The sequence below is a fragment of the Mobula birostris genome, chromosome 16, assembly GCF_030028105.1.
Source record: "Mobula birostris isolate sMobBir1 chromosome 16, sMobBir1.hap1, whole genome shotgun sequence".
In the NCBI taxonomy this organism is placed as follows: domain Eukaryota; kingdom Metazoa; phylum Chordata; class Chondrichthyes; order Myliobatiformes; family Myliobatidae; genus Mobula; species Mobula birostris.
This window is the reverse complement of record NC_092385.1, coordinates 38,563,914-38,580,920: the sequence shown is the minus strand read 5'-3', so window position 1 is coordinate 38,580,920 and position 17,007 is coordinate 38,563,914. Positions and strand designations below refer to the sequence as shown.

Below are 17,007 nucleotides of genomic sequence, written 5' to 3'. Positions count from 1 at the left end.
GTCAGCGGTCTGACTCAGCTGCTTTATCCAATAAAACTGCCCCAAAAATGTTAGGTTTTCCACCAAAGACTACACACGGAACATTCCAGGGCAGCTATTGAATACTTTTCAGACAGACGTTGTATTGCATCGTAAATGCAGTTGTTTAATCACAAGATTGTTCGCTCCTTCCCCCAATAAGCACCTGTCTTCTCGTTATTATTTTTCTAAAATACCTGTCCACTTTCTTATATATTTCATATAAACAATGAAAATATTTGGTATGGTAAGCACTTTGCATAAAATAATAATTACAGGTGGCGTTAATATTGTATCTAAAAGAAAGATTTGCATTACGTAATCCTCAGCGTTTCCTGAAGTACTTCACAATGAAAGGTATTCACTGTTGTACTGTAGGATTCAGAGAAGCCAATTTGTTCCTACAAAAGGCAATGTAATAATGGTAAAAGTAATTTAATTGAAAAACTGCAGATGTTGGAAATTTGAAATAAAAACGGACAATACTGGAAACGCAGGTCAACCAGTATCTGTGTAAAGAGAAACAATTATCTTTTCAGATCCTGGGCCCTTCATCAGTTACGGTCTTAATTTACTCTTTGTTAGTCGATAGTGAAGATCTTCAAAATCGTTCCTTGGAGAGCAGACGTACGCTCGATTTAACCTCTTTGCGGAAGGCGACATCTCAGTGATGGTTTAATCTAGATTCTGTGGCCAAGACGTGTTTATTCAACCAACAACCCTTTGACACCATGATACCACTTGGTGCCTAATACTTAGGAGAGGAAAATACAGAAGAGGTCTGAGCATAGAAACTGTTTATGTTAGTGGAGGAGCCGAGAAAGATAGGGAGCGGTGTCTATCCATCTGAAACCGTCGGCTCAACGGCCAGAATACTTGTGAAGGAAGCAATAAGATCCAGCCTCCCTGAATAGAAAATATTGAAGGATAAAATCTTGGTGCTGAGATAATATTGGGTACTGCAAACGGTAAACGCTGGCAGGCGAGAGAAAGTAAGTGAAAAATACTTTGCAAAGGTCTAGAACAAGAATGTTGCTTTAAACATCGCGAATAATGTGAAACGTTACCACGAGAGCTGCTCCCAACTACTAGAATTGGTCTCCTTCCAATCTCCAGCCTGACAGAATGGAATCCCCAATGCTAGCAGGGTAAACCGGGCAGTCATTTACAATGGTCTCGGCTCGGTCTCATTATGGGAATGGGAAGTCGAAGTGAAATGGATGGCCATCGGGAAATTGCGCCTTTCGTAGCTGACGGAGCGAAGGTGCATGACGAAACAGTCCCATTCCGGCACGTCGGTCCACGGTCTCTTCCACTGCATCGATAAGGCCGCTCTCAGACTGGAGGAGCAACTCCTCATAAGAAGGGTCCGAAACGTTGTCTGTTTACTCTTTTCCGTAGATGCTACCTGACCTGCTGAGTTCTTCCAGCATGTTGACTATGTTGCCTTGGATTTCAAGCATTTGCAGACTTTCTCGTGTTTGTGACCCTCATATTCCGTCTGGGTCACCCCAAACATAATTTGTCTAATTTTCGATCATTTCATTCACTCCCACTTCCCTCCTTGTCCATTCCCCATCCCGATTTCCCTCTCGCCCCTTCTCTTCTTATCTGCCTATCTGGTTCCCCTCCTTCCATTTGTTCCACGGACAAATCTTCTCCTATCAGACTCCTTATTCTTCAGCCCTTTCCTTCTTCCACCTATCACCTCGCAGCTTCTTACTTCATCCGCTCTCCCCTCCCATCCACCTTCCCCTCAACTAGCCTCACATATCGCCACAGTCTGCATCCGCCCCCATTCCCCAAAAATCAATACTGAGGGTCCACCTCTGATCCATCTATGTGACTATACGCTGCCTCTATATAAATCTGTGATTTTGAGCTGCATAGAGTGCCGTATTGATGAGCACTGCTGCCTCCCTTCAGCCTCCTGGTTCGATTCTGACCTGAGGAGCAATCAGTGTGTTGTTGTCCCTGTAAACGCGAGCTCCAGTCTCTTAAAAGCATGCTGGCTGGGCGAATAAACCAGCAATTATGGGTTTGTGTGTGTGTGTGTGTGTGTGTGTGTGTGTGTGTGTGTGTGTGTGTGTGTGTGTGTGTGTGTGTGTGTGTGTGTGTGTGTGTGTATGCGGATGGGGGAGGGGGTGTTGGTTGGGGAAGGATTACAGGCTGGCTGGTGATACTGGCTTCTGCCCGCTTCCTTTCCGGTCCTGATGAAAGGTTTTGGCTCGAAAAGTCGACTGTTCATTTCCCTTCGTAGACTTGCTGAGTTCCTCCAGCATCTTTTGTGCGTGTTGTTCAAGATTTCCAGCATCTGCAGAATCTCTGGTGTTTAGTGTGCGGCTCGCCGGATTGTGGCGAACACCATCTAACGCAAGTTAGAATCCAAAGTGCACCATCCTGCAAAGTCAACAACGATGTAATTGTCAGCCTGTCAACAAGACTTGATTATCCACTGATTAAAACGTGAGGAAGTATATCCAGAAAAAGGCCAGACAGTTCACATGATGTCACCAAAAGCCAATTCGCCGGACTTCACATTTCTATTCATTCACCTTATTTCCTCCATCCTATCACAGACTGACTTTCCTGGGCAGTCTGTTCAATACTAGCAACACCCTCTACATAAAATGATTGAACTTAAACGGTGTAATCAATCTTACTTCTTCAACATTTGCTCCCTGGCCCCTGAGCTTGCGTCGGTCAGGTTAACAGCTTTATTTCTGCATTTCTGCCGGACCTTCGCTAAGTAAATTAAATGACAGCACGGTGTGACCTTGGTGTGAATAGCTAACGGTATATTGTGCTCCCGATTACGCAAGGAGTTGGCAGAAAAACCGGCAGATTATTACCGAGTGCATCTGGCAACAACTTTTGTATTTCCGAGGATTTGCCTGTGAACCTGGAGACCCGGAAGTTAAGTTCCCATCAGTGAGGGCTGGTGAGCAGCTAACGGCATCGGCAGTCCCGCTCCTCAATGAGTTCAGCGCGGAGAGTCCGCCGCAGCCTCTGACATGCATTCCTAAGTGTATGACTCTATAGTTTATAAATGCAGCATTCCTTGTGGAGGGGAGGGAGGATAATTACAACTGGGACACGTTGAGCTAGCCTGGATAAAGGAGAAGGCGGTGTCACTTGTCTCTTACCATGCACTGAATGGAGTAGAATCGATGCCAGATGTTGAGGTGAGTTTGCTGGTGTGTTTCAGTCTTTTAAAAACTTTATTAATCTTAGTAATTTTTGAAACGCCCGCAACAAATTATTCCTTTCGATTTTCTGCGTGTTGTTGTGTAAGAATGTGACTGTGGGTTGTATCGGGGACATGACTTATCCAGCTGTCGAAGTCTTACTTGAACGAAGCTCCTGCCTGACACCTGACCACCAAGAATTCTTCTCAGAGGTTTCCTCGAGTTTCCTTCAGCGAATCACAATATGTATTTTTCAGAGACAGCAGCATGTGAACTGTGCTTTTTTTTTGGGGGGGGGGGTTTACAGAATCCAAACTACTAGTTTGATTTCTCTATTCTCCGCAGTTATCTTGATGGCCGGAATTGTGAACCGTACGATCACTCTTAATTGTTCACCATGCTTTTGATCATCTATCGTCGTGCTGCTTCCGTCAAATTTGTGTCACTGTTTCTATTGTTTGATTAAACTCCTATTAAGCACATTAAGATGCCTTATTATGTTAAAAGTGTTTTCTAAATGCAAGTTATACAGACCCAATACCACCCCTTAAGATGTTCTAGCCCGCTGGCTATGTTCGTAGTCTGCGTTGCTAGTTTCTGTAAACAATTTACCATTACACTTACCATTATTGGCTTTATAAAACATTCTACTGTTGAGGATAATTTATTTGGTATTCCCACTTTTTAAATTTCTCTTGTCTTGTTTCAATAATTTCAAGTGGTATGCATTAAATGTTACCTGCCACTCTTCCACTTCCTAGCATATCTTCTTTTATTTCCAGTTGTCTGACTATTGGAACAGAACTGATCTGGTAGTCAGACAACTGGAGACAGAAGGAGATAGGCTAGGAAGTGGAAGAGTTTCCAAATATCGTGAATAGCTGGGTTTCCATCTCTGATCCTTGCGATAAATGACTGTGGTACTGTCCTTGTCAATTGCAGCTCTTTTCATAATCCTTGCTTTGCCTAGCCAATGTTGTTCCTCAGTTTAGGAAGGAAAAGGGACAAACCAGCCTTGCATCAGTCATAGAGAAATTGTAAGATGTTTAGGGTTAGGATCTGCTGGTATCTGGAAAAGTATGACTAGTTAGGAATGGTGAGCATGGCTTATTGTGGTCAAATGATGAAGATGTTTGAGGATAGGGCAGTGAATATTGTCTATGCAAAACTTTCAACAAAGTCAAAAGACAATAGGTGCAGGAGTAGGCCATTCAGCCCTTCGAGCCAGCAGCACCATTCACTGTGATCATGGCTAATCATCCACAATCAGTACCCTTTTCCTGCCTTCCCCCATATCCCCTCACTCCACTATCTTTAAGAGCTCTGTCTAACTCTTTTTTGAAAGAATCCAGAGAATTGGCCTCCGCTGCCTTTTGAGGCAGAGCATTCCACAGAACCACAAACCTCTGTGTAAAAAAGTTTTTCCTCAATTCTGTTCTAAATTATCTACCCCTTATTCTTAAACTGTGGCCTCTGGTGCTGGACTCCCCCAACATCAGGAACATGTTTCCTGCCTCTAGTGTGTCCAATCCCTGAATAATCTTGTATGTTTCAATCAGATCCCCTCTCATCCTTCTAAATTCCAGTGTATACAACCCCTGTCGCTCCAATCTTTCAACATATTACAGTCCCGCCATCCCGGGAATTAACCTCGTGAACCTACGCTGCACTCCCTCAATAGCTAAAATGTCCTTCCTCAAATTCGGAGACCAAAACTGTACACAATATTCCAGGTGTGGTCTCACCAGGGCCCTGTACAAGTGCATAAGGACCTCTTTGCTCCTATACTCAATTCCCCTTTTTATGAAGGCCAGCATGCCATTAGCTTTCTTCACTGCCTGCTGTACCTGCATGCTTACTTTCAGTGACTGATGAAAGGTCCCTTGTATCGGGCTTATTCAACAGATTAGGGCACATGGGTCCCATGGAGACTTGGTAGATCAGATTCAAAACTGGCTTGGCCTTTGAAGACAGAGGACTGTGGTGGGGGGATGTTATTCTAATTTAAGGTCTGTGACTACAGATGTTCCACAAGGTTGGAGCGGCAACCTTTCTTGTTTGTGATGTATAATTATTTGGATGCAAGTGTAGGTGCGCTGATGAACAAGTCTGCATATTTCACAAAAATAGGCAGAGTTGTGTATATTGAGCAATCTTATCAAAGAATTCAGCAGGATCTAGACTAGTTGGAAATGTGGGCAGGGAAATGGTAGATGGAGTTTGATCCAAGCAAGTGCGAGATGATGCACTTTAGGAATTCACCTATATTGTAAAAGGAAAGTGTATAGTAACTGGTAGGTCCCAAGAGCCTTGATGTACAGATGAATCTTGGTGTCCAAGTCCAAAGCTCTCTAAAGTGGTGACACAAGTAGATTAGATGGTAAAGAAGGCATGAGGCATACTTGCTTTCATTGTTTTTGTGTATAAAAGGTCAGGCCACAATTAGAGTTCTGTGTGCTGTTCTGTTTGCCCCATTACAAGAAGGATGTGGCGGCTTTGTTGAGGGTACAGAAGAGGATGTTGTATGATTGGAGAGTATTAACTATCAGAAGTCGGACAAACTTAGATTGTTTTCAGTCCAACAACAGAGGCCGAGGGCCTGACCTGACCGAGGTATTTCAAATAATGAAAGGCTTAGGGTAGATAGTATGTTTCCCAGTATGGAAATGTCAAATACTATTGTGCATAGCTTTACAGTGAGAGAGAAAAGTTTTACAGGAGATTTACATGACAAGTTTTTTTTATATATTGTGTGGTTAGTGCCTTGAATGTTCTGCCAGGGAAAGTTGTGGAAAGAAATGTGGTAGAGCTTATTAAGAGACATTTAAACAGGCACATGAGCAAACAGGGAATAGAGGGATATTGGTCATGTGCAGCTCAAATTGGCATCACAGTCAGCACAGGTATCATGGGCTGAAGATGGGAGCTGTACTGCTCTATGTTATCTGATTTTTGTGAGTTTTGAGAAGCTTGTTTCCACTTCAATATCTTCACACCTCATGTACTAATTGTGATGTGATATTAAAAGACTTGCTGAAAATTAAATACATCATGAGTTTACATTGTCAACAAAATCTGTTATTTTCTCTTTGAACACTAAGCGATTTTTTTCAAGCAGAAAAAGCCTCTCATAAAAACCTGTTGAAGTAATCAAACCTAACATATTTATCAAGATTTATAATTATTCCTTTGTATTTGAGCTTGCTAATTTTGACCATGTAGATGGGTGGCCCTGGAGTTTCTGGAGAAATGCCAACAATTTTGTGTATGAGAGTTCACATGAATGTCCAGCAGTTTGCCTGCTGTTATACTGGGGTATATGTCCACTGAACCGGACAGATACCCTAGTGTGTCTCTTAATAAGCTCAACCATATCTCTGTCCATACCTTTCCCTGACAGAACATTCAAGGCACCAACCACTCAGTATATAAAAAATAATTTGCCATGCAAATCTCCTTTAGACTTTTCATCAGGATAGATCTGATTTCAATGGATTGGCAGTGAAGGACCAAGGTAGGATGCCGTTAATGTATAGTTCTTAAAACAATTGAGTTTATTTACATTTATCTTGCTGTTTCAAAGTTTTAATTTCAAATAACGTTTTAATTATTTTTATTATTTTGATTAACTTTTAATTGTTTTTAAATGTTTCTAAACATCAGAGACATCCAGAAACTTACAAAGCTCTTTGACAGCTTAAAAAGTCAGCGAAGGGGGCTTAGCTGCTTATCAAGTCATTTTTAAGCATTTTTTGTTAGTTGGGTGTTAACTGGCCTGACACTTGACTTGTATACAGAAGGGACTCTCTATTGAGTAATAGGACAACTTCTGCACAGATCTTGCTAGATGATCTTTAAAAAAAAAGGTAAACACAGACTTTTGACAAGTATGTGAACAGTGATTGTGTGTGGTTTATAATTGCCTTAAAATTCAGTCCGGTATTTTCCTTCATTGTTTTCGGAAAAATCAATTTGAGATTCAAAAGGAAGATGTAAGCTGTATTGTTCTATGTCCTCAACTAGCAAAATGCTTGTCAAAAAGTAATTCCTTTTGTATTGTGGTTTTGTTAGCAAATACAGTAGCAGTATGCATAATTGGTTCTGCACTTCCAGTACCCCATGACAATTAATCTTTTGATCTGTTTCATTTATTTTTAAATCATTTTGGCATGTTCTGCTTTGCTGATTATTCTTTCCTGCCTCTTCAGAAACATGTAATCTATAAATGATAATTTCTAAGATGCAATCTGCAAATTCTTCATTATTTAGCTGTTCTATTAGTCATTAAGTACACACATTGCTGTTCATTATAATGAAGACATCATGACTAATACTTTTCTCACAACATGGAAAAGAGAAATATTTAGTGTTCTTAAAGTTGATACAAAAACAAAGCTTAAAAATAACTAAAAAAAATCTCAAATTCATATTTTTTATCTAATAAGATGTCCTATGACAGATTTCCAGAGTGTTACTTCATAAAATTTAATACCAAGCCACAGTACCACATAGTTTTCAAGGAGTACTTTAAAGTAGGAAGAAGCTGTGGGAAGGTTTACAGTGGGAAGTCTAGGACTAGATAGTTAAAGACTTGGCTACCAAATAGGAAGCAACTTATTCATGCATCTTCAAAAGACCAAATTTGAAGCATTTCGGAAGTTACATTGTAGGTAAAGAATAGATAATTCCATAGGAGAACTTAGAAAGGGGGCAAGATTTTTTTAATTAGTTATTTGCTCTACTGTGAGCTGCTTGAGTTAGTCCTCACAGGATGGAAAAAAATGAATGAGCTGAGATGTGGTCAGCAGTTTTTTGAGTGTTCCTGGGTTTATGGAAGGCTTGAAAGTGAGAGATGTATCCGGAAATAGCCAAGCTTGGGGTAACAAAAAGCACAGATGACAACTTTGGCAATCAAAAGGAGAACAATATCTGAAGCCTTACTCTATTCCTTGATTCAACAACTGGACAGTCAACCCAGGGCAGGACCTAACAGTGAATGACAGGGCATTGATACATGTTGTGGACAGGGCATTCTGAGAGTTCAAGTGCACAGTTTGTTGAAAGTGGCCACACAGATAAATAGGGTGTTGAAGAAGCCATTTAGTATACTGCCCTTCATCAGTCAAGGCAATATGTTAAGGAGTAGGGGCATTATGTTGCAGCTATACATGTCATTGGTGAGGCCACACTTGAAGTGTTGCGCTCAGTTTTTAGTCAGCCTGCTTTAGGAAAACATTATCAAGTTGGCGAGGGTGCAAAAGAGATTTGTGAGGATGCTTTCTGGACTAAATGCCTGAGTTATAAGGAGAGATTATCCATGCTGGATCTTTAATCACTGGAGCATAGGAGAATAAGGAGTGACCTCAATAAAGTTCATAAAATCATGAAAGGTATGAATAATTCTTATCTCTAGGGTTAGGGAGTCCAGAACTAGCAGGCACAGATCCAGGATCAAAGGGGAGAAATTTTAAATGGATCTGAGAAGTAACTTCTTTACACAGAATGAGCTTCCAGAGGAAATTTTCAAAACAGGTACAATTGCAACATTCAAGAAGCATTTGGATATGTGCAAGGAGGGATTGCTATGGGCCAGAACACAAGCAACTGGAAGATAGTGTAGTTAGCATGGAGCAGTTGAGCTGAAGGGCCTGTTTCTGTGCTGTATTACTCTAAATTACCTTATATATCATATTTTGGATAAATTCAATTTTGCATAATTCAAGAGTGATGAAGTTAGGAAATGAATCTCCATAAATGATTTCATTTTTATAGTAAAATAATTATATTATATTATCTTTTCATGGTCATTTAATAATTTAATTGATTTTCACACAATCAGAACTGAGAATATTATTTTACAATCTATTGAAATTATTTAGGAAGGTTTAAATCTTTCTCCAAAAGTTTGTTTGTTACAGTTGAAACTCCAAGTTATAATATTGGGTTAAAAATCTACATTGAGCTATCAACATGTGGTGAACAGTTAGTTTAAAGAATTGAGAAGTTACAATTGCTGAGAAAGCCACATGAAAAAAGGATACATAATTATGGAAACACATTCTATATCATGTATCTATCAGAATTAGACTGGGAAAATATATACAATATTACTTGAAAATATACATCCCGGTCAATCCTAGCTTTATTTCGCTCTGTCAAGTAAGTGCTAATGGGAGATGAAAATTTACCATTAGTGTTCTTAAACTGGACTTCCAGAGGATTTGATGAAAATAATCTCAGGCTTAATGCTGTTGGATGAATCTATCATTACTATAGGGAAGCATTCTACTACGCTGACTCTCAAATTACCATACTGCCTTAGAAAGACAATGTTCATTCCACACATTGAGAATACCCACTATCATTTTGAATGACATTGCCATTATACTAAATGAAATAGATTCTGAAGGACTTGGAGCCACGTTTGGAACATTATGGATACTCAGCATCAATGGAATTGTATTTCACCACACCCTGTAACTTAAAGGTCCAACATATCTCTAATTCTCCAATTATTGTCAAGTGAAGAAAGCAAACCTATTATGTCAAGGACAGCTCCAGGTGCATCAAACAAATCAAAGCAAGTAAAACTGCAACATTATACCATATGCATCCCAATAACAGAATTGGGATACAATAAATATGGATAAGAAAAACAAAGATCTGCATTCCTTTAACATCTTGTTATGAATTGTGATGAGAAGTTAAGCAGTTAACAGAAGGAGAAGGTAAAGTTCCAAGCAAATGCTCAACTTTAATACTGATGGAATCCTATATGTGAGTGCTAAAATGAAAAGCATTTACAACCATCTTCAACCAGAAATGACAAGCCAGTGATCCATCTCAGTCTTCGCTCTGAAGCCGCCAACATCACCTAAGCCAGTACTCAGCCAATTAAGTTTATTCCACATGATAGTAGTTAAGGCCATTGGATACTCTTGAAGGTTCAGGACCAGAGAACACCACAGTTGTGGTGCTGAACGTTTGTGGTTCATAATGAACATCCAGCCTAGTTAGAACACAACTTTGCTCATGTGTCCTACTCACAATAAGCAGAGATATCTAATACAGCTAATTCCACCCAGTACTCTGCTGTCAAACGTGATGGAAGGTGATGCCAATAGTATAATTCAGTGGCTTTTGCTCTCTAATAATTTGGTTACCAACATTCAAGTTTGGGTTTCGCAAGAAACACTTGGTTCCAAGCTTAAACATAATATTGACAAAAACATAGCCAATGAGCTGAATTCCATGCTATAAAATGGATTGGCCTTATCATCAGAACAGCAGTGTGAAATCAAAGATCCCTGGCAAAACTGACTGGAAGAATCAAAGGGGAAAATACTAAGGGGCTACACAGAAATATCATAAACTCATAGAATCCTACAGCATTGAAAATGGCCCTTTTGCCCCACTTCATCCATGCTGAACATGTTGCCTCTTTATACTAATCTACCTACCTGCATAGGCCTATATCCCTCTGTGGCTCTCCTAAGTAACTATCCAAAAGCCTTATTACTGTTGGAAATATATCCAACTCTACCACCAACTCCTTTGCCCAAAATGTCAGCTGTTTACTCTTTTCCATAGATGCTGCCTGACCTGCTGAGTTCCTCCAACAGTTAGAGCGTGTTGCTTTGGAGCTCCAACATCTACATATTTTTCATGTTTGTGATTCTGTGTATTAGGAAGGTTTTTATATAACACCACCAAACTGATGGTCCCTTTCTTATTCCTAAATTTGCCTGGAAAATGGCAATATTCTTCTTCAGAAGTTGAGCATCCCCCACCAAGTTTCAAGACATGGCTGAGGAGCACTACAGAGCAGTAACCTAAGCCCAGCCCGTCAGTTTTTTCATCAATGACTTTTTCTTCCAGTGATGGTATTCATTGATGCTTGTACCAAGTTCAATCATGTTCACAGCTCCTCCATTGATAAAATAGTCAATGCCAGGCAAAATTAAGACATGGAGTCATAAGCAAAGTAACTTTCAGGCCATGTAAGTACGAGGCAGTGAACCTCTCCAGCAAGTACCTAACAACCTAAACATGATATTTAGTGGCAATACAGTCCAGGAGATCCCCACATACTAGGGGTCACCACTGAAGACAGCTTTAACTGAACTATCCAAATAAATACTGTGGCAATGAGGGTAGGCCCCAGAGGCTAAGTCACCTAAGGTAATTAATTCACTTCCCGACTCACCAAAACCTTTTCAACATTTGCAGGTCACAACTCAGGAATGTGAGCTTTCCTCCTGCCTGGATGAGAGCTGCTCCAAAAACATGGAACAGGCAAGACATCATCAAAAGTAGCTTAGCTTGTTGCCATTCTATTTCCTCCCCCCACTCCAGACACCACCAATAATCAATCCCTCGACCGTTAGTGCCATGGGTATGGGATGAACTAGTAATAAAATATATTGAGGATACGTGCTAAGGCTTCTACACAGGACCTCAAATTCTACCACCAAGGAGGGTAAAATCAGCAGGCAAGTAGGAACACTGCTACTTAAATGTTCCTTTCCAAATCGTTTGTCACCCTAATTTGGAAATTTATCACTCTTTCTTTATCATCACTGGGTCTAAATCCCAAAAGTCTTTACCCAGCAGTGACTAGGAATATCTTCACCAGAACTGTGGCAGATCAGAAGGCTGTTTCTCAAGCACAGTTACCGATAGTAAAAAATACTAACCTTATCTACGTTATCCATAGCCTGTAAACTATGACTTTCTGATCTTTTCAAATAAGAGCAATTAGCAAACTTTTAGTTTAAATCAATGTGGCTCTAGCAGATGATTAGAAAATAAAAACAATTTTCTTGTAGATATGGTTCTTCCTCTCTAGAATCATACAATTCTTTATATATTGATGACTCAATTGTGATTTAAGTAATAATTTTGCAATCTGGGATTAAGGAATCAGCAGTTGTAAATGAGGGTGAGAAAATTTCCCACAAGGAAAATCCAGGGTGGAGGAAAGCTGGATGTTCTTCAGAAACTAATCAGAAGTTTACTCCAGTATACAAATATAAAATTTTGTACATGTTGGAAGTTTGAAAATGAAATGTTGAAAATGTCCAGCAGATCCGGAAGCATCTGTGGGAGACAAACAGAGTTAATGTTTCACGTCAATGACCCATTGTCTTGGATCAGTTAAAGAAAACTGGACATTCAAGCAGGAGGTAAAAGACAAAAGGCAAGGTCTGTGGCAAGATGAAAAAGAAGAGGAATTGAATGTCATTCTCAAAAGAGCCATTGTGCAAGTTGGCAAATCATAGAAGAGGTGAAAATACAGAATGATGATTGGTATTTTGGAACAACTACCGGAAATATAGAAGAAAGATGAGGGAATGCTGATTATCTGAAATTATTCCACTCATTGTTGAGACTGGCAGGCTGTAATGTGCCTGATGAGAAGATCGGTTCTATATGTCACACTTGCATTGAGTTTCACTGGAACCAAAAGAGGTCAAATAGGAACATGAAATGCAAACATGGAGCCTCCAATGCACAAGATCACCAGAGGCTGCAGTCACTGTACACTTGGCCAGCACCATCAGTGGCATAAACCTCCTTACCATCGAATACATCCTCAAGTGATACAGGAGCCTCGAACAATTCAGAAACAGCTTCTTCCCCTCCATCGTCAGAATTCTGAACGGCCCATGAACACTACCCTGCTTTTAGTTTCATTATTTATTTTTTATGTATTTGCATTGTGTTGCTGCAAAACAACAGATTTCACATAATAAGACAGTTATTTTTAATATTTAATATTTGTAATCCAGGGAGCAGGAAGTGCAGAATCAAATATCGCTGTGATGATTGTACGTTCTAGTATCAATTGTTTGACGACAATGAAGTATAAAGTATAAAGTATAATAAAACTGATTCTGACTTAAAGAGATAGACCCCTGAAAACTTGGAATCATGTTAATGAATTTAACAGAGATATGCTGTAAAAGGTTACCCAATATTTGGCTAATGGAAAGTGAAGAGATGGAAAAGAAAACATATTCACATCTTCTGTGGTTGCACTGGAAGGCAATTCAGGAAAGGGGATTGCTGTTTAAGGAATAGAAGTGTGGAAATGTCTGCTAACTAATTGCAGTAGATAAAATGTTAAAGCCTTGGTTGATACACTACAAACTCAAAGATTTTTGCAGTGACTTTGGCAAGACCAGGTCAAGAAACAATGAAATATTGTATCATTTCTTAATGCATGTATTACTAAATGACAATAAAAGAGGACTGTGTGTCTTCATAATCTAAATATTTGAGAACTATAAAAATCTGGTTCCTAAGGAAAACAAAAATACTTTTTCTGAAATTCAAATATATTTTGAGCTGCACGTATAGCTTCCAATAAATTCAAATTTAAGTGAGGAAAATTACTGCAGCAAGCACAGTATGAAATAGGAGTGATACAAGAAAATTTCTCAATTTAGAGAAGAATAATCTACTACTATGGAGAAGTTAAACTGCACAGGAAAATGTTATCATTGCTTTCACCAGCTAAGAGGTTACTGAAAGATGAGATGAAATTCTGGAGTTCAGGTAAAAAAGAAAAATCATACTGCAACATATGGGCCAATATTTTTTAGCAAAGAACAGCGAGGCAATCATTTTCAATTAGCCTTCAGAGTTCAGCAAAGTGTATAATATCATCACAGTGTTTGAACCTTTGATTTAAAACACTGCCTGGATTTGAAGGAAGAATTAGAGAACAGCCATGTATAAAACTTTGAATTGATCTTCTGGTTGATAATTTAGCACTTATTACGAGACCAATTGACACAGGAGCAGAATTAGGCCATTCAGCCCATCGAGTCTGCTCCACCATTCCATCATGGCTGATCCTGGATCCCACTCAACCCCATACACTTGCTTTCTTGCCATATCCTTTGATGCCCTGACCAATCAGGAAATGATCAACTTCCACATTAAATATACCCATGGACTTGGCCTCTCTGGCTAAAAAAAAAAAATCCCTCTTTACCTCTGTTCTAAAAGGTTGCCCCTCAATTTTGAGGCTTTGCCCTCTAGTTCTGGATACCCCCACCATAGGAAATATCCTCTCCACATCCACCCCATCTAGTCCTTTTAACATTCAGTACGTTTCAATAATATCCCCATGCATTCTTCTAAATTCCAGTAAGTACAGGCCCAAAACTGCCAAATGCTCCTCATCTGTTAACCCCTTCATTCCTGGAATCATCCTCGTGAACCTCCTCTGGACTGTCTCCAATGACAACACATCTGTTCTGAGATATGGGATCCAAAACTTTTGACAATACACCAGGTGCAGCCTGACTAGTGTTGTATAAAGGCTCAGCATTATCTCTTTGCTTTTATATTCTATTCTACTTGAAATAACTGCCAACATTGCATTTGCCTCCTTTACCACAGACTCAACATGTAAATTAACCTTATGGGAACCTTGCGTGAAGACTCCTAAGTTCCTTTGCACCTCTGATGTTTGAACCTTCTCCCCATTTAGATAATAGTCTGCACTGTTGTTCCTTCAACCAAAATTCATTATCATACGTTCCCCAACACTGTATTCCATCTGCCACTGTCTTGCCCATTCTTCCAATTTGTTGAAGCCCTGCTGCAATTGCAATGCTTCCTCAGCACTACCTACCCCTCCACTCATCTTCATATCATCTGCAAACTTTACCACAAAGCCATCAGTTCCATTACCCAAATCATTGACAAACAATGTGAAAAGTAACTGTCCCAATACTGACTCTGAGGAACACCACTAGTTGCTGGCAGCCAATCAGAGAAGGTCCCCTTTATTCCCACTTGCTCTCTCCTGCCTGTCAGCCATTCCTCTATCCATGCCAGTATATTTCCTGTAACACCATAGGATTTTATCTTCTTAAGCAGCCTCATGTGTGGCACCCAATCAAATGCCTTCTGAAAATCCAAGTAAATGACATCCACTAACTCTCCTTTGCCCACCCTGCTTGTAACTTCCTCAAAGAACTCTAACAGATTTGTCAGGCAAGTTTTCCCTTTACAGACACCCTGCTGACATTTTCTTATTTTATCATTGGTCTCCAAGTACCTCGAAACCTCATCCTTCATAATAGACTCTAACATTTTCCCAACCACTGAGTTTGGGCTAACTGGCCTATAATTTCCTTTCTTTTGCCTTTCTCCCTTCTTAAAGAGTGGAGTGATATTTGCAATCTTTCATTCCTCCGGGACCATGCCAGAATCAAGTGATTCCTAAAAGTTGATGACCAATGCATCTGTTATCTCTTCAGCAACCTCTCAGGAGTCTGGGATGTAGTCCATCTGCTCCAAGTGACTTAACCACCTTGAGACTTTTGAGTTTGCCTAGCACCTTTGTAATAGCAATAGCACTCACTCCTGCTCCCTGGCACGCCTGGACCTCTGACACACTGCTGGTGTCTTCCACAGTGAAGACAGATGCAAAGTACCCATTAATCTGCCATTTTCTTGTCCCCCATTACTATATCTCAAGCATAATTTTCCAGTGGTCCAATCTCAACTCTCACCTCCCTTTTACTCTTTATATACTGTAACTGAAAAACCTTTAGAATCCTGCTTTATATTATTGGCCAGTTTGCCCTCCTAATTCATCTTTTCCCTTCTTATAGCTTTTTCAGTTGGTTTTCATTGGATTTTAAAAGCTTCCCAATCATCCAACTTCCAACTCACTTTTGCTACCTTGTATGCCTTTTCATTGGCTTTTATGCAGTCCTTAACTTCCTTTGTCAACCACAGTTGCCTACCCTTGTCATTTGAGAACAACTTCTTCTGTGGGACATAGCTATCCTGCGCCTTGTAAACTATTCCCAGAAACTTCAGCCATCTCTGCTCTGCAGTCATCCCCACCAGTATCCTCTTCCAATGCATCTGGGCAAGCTCCTCTCTCATGCCTCTGTAATTCCCTTTATTCCATTGCGATACTGTTACATGTGAGTTAGGCTTCTCCATCTGCAATTGCAGTATGAATTCAATCAGATTATGATTACGACCTCCTAAGGGTTCCTTTATATTAAGCTTCCTAATCAGATCTGGGTTATTACAGAACACCAAATCTAAGATGGCCTTTCCCCGAGTAGGGTACTGCTGGGATTCAACAAGATTTTTAATTTCATTAAGAAACCAGAAATTGAACATATTAGACATATTTTCTGATTCAATGTTTGGTGGATCCTTCAGAATAGAAGCTCATAACCTTAAACTAAACCTCGTTAGTTCAAGGATTGATGACCAATGACACTTTGTTTGCAAAGCAGACATTTGTGGAAGTATTGAAAATCTTACACTCTGCTTTTTACTGCTTGTCCATAACCTTTCCAGTGATTAGTTAAACTGGGTAATGCATTGCAATATGTACATAAGTTCTAAGCAGCATAGTTTGATAGCCCTTTGGCAGTCATTGAAGCTGTGTGCAGAGTAATAACAAGAAAAGGAAAGTGAAGGGGAAAAATCAGAGCTGATGAGACTAAATTGCCTATAGAAAGTTACAACTCTGTGGAGACCACTGTGTACTATCTTTCAATGCACATTGTTATCCAATACTGGTAGTTAAATGGAAATAAACCAAACATTGTTAACTAACCAAAACTGAGTATCTAGTAGCAAGCATATACTAACTATAATGGGGTAAAAATCACAAGAAGAAGAAATTGACATGTTTTTACTTACAGTGGGAATTTATTTGTAGTTGTTTGGCAACCCAACAACTGCTTGTACATTGAAGCATAAGAGTTGACGTGCTTGATTAAACACAGCAACTAGCTATTCTGATGACTGG

General features: G+C 39.8%; 1 long non-coding RNA gene across 1 annotated transcript in view; it reads left to right on the top strand.

Annotated features, from left to right (window-relative positions):
* Window positions 1-3,047: 3,047 nt before the first annotated feature.
* The window catches only part of LOC140210863 (uncharacterized), a 28,355-nt gene continuing 14,395 nt past the window's right edge, over window positions 3,048-17,007 (top strand). Inside the window, exon 1 of the long non-coding RNA XR_011889314.1 lies at window positions 3,048-3,203. This is a non-coding gene — a long non-coding RNA (uncharacterized lncRNA). The remainder of the gene's footprint in view (window positions 3,204-17,007) is intronic.